Source organism: Formica exsecta, unplaced genomic scaffold (genome assembly GCF_003651465.1).
Source record: "Formica exsecta isolate Colony F162 unplaced genomic scaffold, ASM365146v1 scaffold629, whole genome shotgun sequence".
Classification (NCBI taxonomy): domain Eukaryota; kingdom Metazoa; phylum Arthropoda; class Insecta; order Hymenoptera; family Formicidae; genus Formica; species Formica exsecta.
The window spans coordinates 20578-25364 of NW_021853391.1; the positions used below are offsets into that span (position 1 = coordinate 20578).

At 30.0% G+C, this 4787-nt stretch overlaps 2 long non-coding RNA genes across 2 annotated transcripts; one reads left to right on the plus strand and one right to left on the minus strand.

The window, feature by feature from the left end:
* LOC115242788 lies at positions 1 to 419 on the plus strand. The gene is made up of 2 exons (XR_003885106.1): positions 1 to 48; positions 160 to 419. It is a non-coding gene; the product is annotated as an uncharacterized LOC115242788 (long non-coding RNA).
* Positions 420 to 524: 105 nt separating this feature from the next.
* On the minus strand, positions 525 to 1387 carry LOC115242787. The gene is made up of 3 exons (XR_003885105.1): positions 1360 to 1387; positions 988 to 1156; positions 525 to 905 (listed from the first exon to the last, which is right to left on the minus strand). It is a non-coding gene; the product is annotated as an uncharacterized LOC115242787 (long non-coding RNA).
* Positions 1388 to 4787: the final 3400 nt, after the last annotated feature.

Genomic DNA, 4787 nt, shown 5'->3' on the forward strand with positions numbered 1-4787 from the left:
AACAACGGACGAAGAAGAAGCGCCAGAATGTTTTCATTTTATGATATAGTACGTATATGATGATTTTCTTACAAGATTGCAATCCTATACTAATCATGTTTTTTGCATATTATCTATTTAAACGAGTAGCTGTTATAATTATAAATTTTCTCTGTCTAGATATGGGATTCCATTCCAGACACAGTCTTTTCGTTTTTGGTTGCTTTAGTTCTTACATTATGCGTTGAAATACCATTTAGAAAATTAGCACAAGTACTTCTTCCCTCAAAAAAAGCTGTCACTAAATGAGTATTTAAAATATTTTCTAATATTATTTCTTATTTTTGAACAGTATAATATTATAAATATATGTAACTCTATGTATTATGTAATTATTAAACAATTAAATGCTCCAATTAAATAATAAATTACTTACAAAATTTACAAGATTGCAATCCTATACTAATCATGTTTTTTGCATATTATCTATTTAAACGAGTAGCTGTTATAATTATAAATTTTCTCTGTCTAGATATGGGATTCCATTCCAGACACAGTCTTTTCGTTTTTGGTTGCTTTAGTTCTTACATTATGCGTTAAAATACCATTTAGAAAATTAGCACAAGTACTTCTTATATAACATATATAACATATATATATAACATAAATATATGTATATGGTATTTCACAAAACACGCTATATATATAAATGATACACGCATAATTTATCGCAGCGTAAATAGAAAAATAGGCGATACGCCATATGAATATGTTAAAAAAAATGGTATAGCACAGCTGATGATTGTTAGCGTTCCAAGAAAAGAATATCCAATTTTACGAGGCATACGCCAAAATGCGTAAATTACAAGTTGGCTAAGAATAAATAACTGGAAATCGACGGCTAAATACCACGTTTGAAACATACACTAAATAAAAAAAAACAGATATGTATATTGTTTATAAAAGAATTCTTTATCTCTATATATCAATCGATCTAAAATATCTTACCATTTCTGTTGATTTTACATAATTGTTAATATACAGTAGATTTGACCACCAATTAGCGGCACATTCCTCGCTCTCGTGTACGATTTCATGCTTCCAAAAGGGTCCCGAACCAAGAAGCGGTAAGATCCAAACATGAAAGAAGATTATTATGGCGTAGGACGGTGTTAATCTATTAATTTATAAATCGAAATATGTTTTAATAGAATCAAACAATGGTATGGCTCTTTAGATAATATATTTGTAATCTTGAAAATTTAAATTGTGCAATATAGTATATTCCATACACTTGTATACACTTATATACACTTATATGTATACTTGAAAAAAGTTTCAAATATCGGAAAAAAATAATGTCGTTCTTTTTATATTTACCTAAAATATCTGGTTACAATGTCACTGATCTCAATTGTTTGGCAAAAATCTACATGAATCTACATGAATGACAGGTTCTATATTAATATTGTTATTTGCACCGATCTTTTCTAGAGGCCTTTTTAAAGCCGTTTCTACGTCTTTTGCGCTACATGTTGCTGGTACGCATAAAGCTAGTTTCAATAAATAGCGACGAATGCGGTGAGTATTTCCTCGTTCCTGTATACACATCCTCGTGCTTAAAGAATGAAAAAAAATCTCACACAATAGTTAACTAATAAGACTCGTCAAAATTATGATCTTTATGATAACAATTATTCACAGCACGAAGTAAGCATAATGTGGGGCGAGAGAACAAAAAAAAATTAGAAACTTGCACATTGCTTCCTCATCATTTTATCTTACAAAGCTTAAGCTGCTTTAAGCATGCGGATTTTTCAATTTTTGCTTCCTCATAGAGGAAGCTTTGTATTATTTAAACTATTTGAATATATATCTAATCTCCCTTTTACTATATAATATTTAATAAAAAAATGTATTTTAATATTTCTCGCAATAATAATTTATAAACACAAATTTTTAAGTAGTTTCGTTTATACAAGTTTTGTAATTTTCGATACTTACTTTGCACAGCCCACAGAGTACCATTTTGCAATTTCTTTAAAAATCGTTGTGTGTCTTCTTTACATTTTCCATCTGGCAAATCCTCTGACTGAGCAAAGATTATAGGTAACAACGGTAGATTGATAGGATTTAATGATACCGTGTTTGCAAAACACTGTTCATTATTACAATTATCGTCATCTAAAATATTGTTTAAATTCACCGAATCCAAAGAATTATTTTCATTAAATGTCCATTGTTCTGATGTGGAGTGACTCTGTTCGGCAAAGCTACTTGATAATCTCAACAATAGTGTGCTACCGGTAATTAGCACAATTCGTTTGAACATTATGTTGGGTTTTTAACATTATTATTATAATTCACAGTTTGTAGGAAGGATTCTTGAGCACGTGGTTTAAGAATACTGTAAGTCGAACACGTCTTGATCGATACGTGGTCTATCTTACCGTAATACTTTATTATAGTGTTTTGAAAAGCTCTCGAGATAAGCTACAAGAATATGTAATAAAAAAGGGGGGTTCCATTTAAGAAAACGTCGATCACATTGATCTCACCTTGAAAAGGTCACTCAAGGTCAAATCCATATTTTTATCATGTGGCCCCCTCGAAACTATACAACTTTTGTCTGAAACATTTTTTTCTACAATCAAAAATAAACAAGTTATGACGATGGAACTTTTAAAATGGGACACCCTGTATACATATATACATACATCATGTGGTATCAACTAAACTTTTAGAAGTGATTATACTATGAAAAATGAAGATTTCGATAGCCTAAAAAAGAAGGAGACTAAGATCACGCAATGCCGTTTTTATCATCCCACACGTGTACGCCAGGCTTATATAAAAATATGTATAGAAGTAGGTAATTTTATATTTAGAGTTATTTTATATTTAAATCTGACATATTTTGATATAAAAAATAAAATATCTCGTAAAATATTTAGTTTTCGATAATCTTACCGTAATACTTTTATGTACAGAATAATAAGACAAATAAATTCTTTATAAAATGCCTAGACGTTTTATAAAACGATGGATTATGTAATCTGGCTGCGACATATACAGGGTGTCCGGTAAAGATTGTGCCAACGCTCGTGAGCGGGTAGAGCACAATAAACTGAACAGAAAAGTCCTGCACCATTTTGCAATTTTCGTAATAATTATTGAAATATTAATTAAAAAAGATTGGCGAATGAGCGTTTCGCGCGGCTAGACTATGGGACGTACGCTCAGCGGCGAGCTTCGCAGTATCGCATGGCAACGAAAAGTTTGGCCTCGCGACGAGGGTCGGGGTACGCGCGAACAGCGAGCGGCCATTATTAACAATTATTAAATGATTTAGATAAATAATGCTAACTAAATGCTTGCCTAACAATTACAAAAAGAATTAATTGGGCGAATAAAATATTTAATTCAGAGAATTTAATTGATTCAACTACACGTATCATTGCGCAACTAAAACATCGAAAAACAGTTGCGCAATGGTATCTAACGACATCGTTAAAGGTTACAGAATAGGATTCTTAATGTAACAAACAAAATAAAAAAGGGTAACAAGAGCCAGTCGCGGTAATTAGAGCGCATAAATTTTTTATTTAAATAACTTTAAATCACAGAAAAATTTACGTTTCGATCTCTACTTCGGGAATTAGAAATCGATAAATTAACCGAAAAAAAAATTTATTATTTATTTGCGCTGAAGATGATACGAAGAAGAGATCGAAACGTACGTCTTTCTATGATTTAAAGCTATCTAAATAAAAAGATTTAAGATAAATAGAACAGACAAGATAACAAAAAGGCAATAAGAGCGATGCACGATAATTAGGTCGCGCATGGCTCTTATTGCCTTTTTTTATCTTGTTTGTCCTATTTACCTTTTATCTTCTTTATTCTAATATTTTTTTGATGATGTAATCTGCTGTCGTCATTGCCAAAAAATATATGCTCATGATTAATTATTTCCGGTAAGTAAAAGCATCATATAATCGGACTAATTATATAATACATACAATAGATTCATTTACTAAATCGAAATATAACCATACGCTAAGATACCATTGCGCAACTGTTTTTCGATGTTTTAGTTGCGCAATGATACGTAACGATATCGTTAAAAGTTACAAAATAGGATTCTTAATGTAACAAACAAAATAAAAAGGGGTAACAAGAGCCAGTGGCGGTAATTAGAGTACATAAATTTTTTTATTTAAATAACTTTAAATCATAGAAAAATGTACGTTTCGATCTCTACTTACAAGGAGAGGACACAGGCGACTAATCACGATATATCTTTTGATTCACTTACGCATGATAAATCTACACCCAAAATGTTATCTGTGTCCAAACGTTTCGTCTCTCTTCAATGTACCTTATAAATAATAGTTTTTAATTTTTTTAGATAATAGTTTTTAATATTTTTTGAAATTTCAAGCGTTCGATAATGTAAGCTATGAGCCTTTAAGAAAGATACTCAGCAAGCAGAAACGCATAACACAGTCAGTAAGCACAAGGCTAGTAATCACAGGCACGCGGAATCGATATTCATTGTCAAACTAAAAAAATATTTAAATCAATAATATTTAAATTTAATAATATTTAAATAATAATAATTTAATAATATTTAAATAATAATAATTTAATAATATTTAATAATCTTTAAGTTTGATACTTTTTAATTTCTCGTTACCACGATTTGGTGATAATTACCCAAATATCTGATAATACTTATCAAATATCTTATTTTTTGCTATCAAAATTTGATTACAGTTATTAAAGTTTTGTTGAAGGAAAAAAAA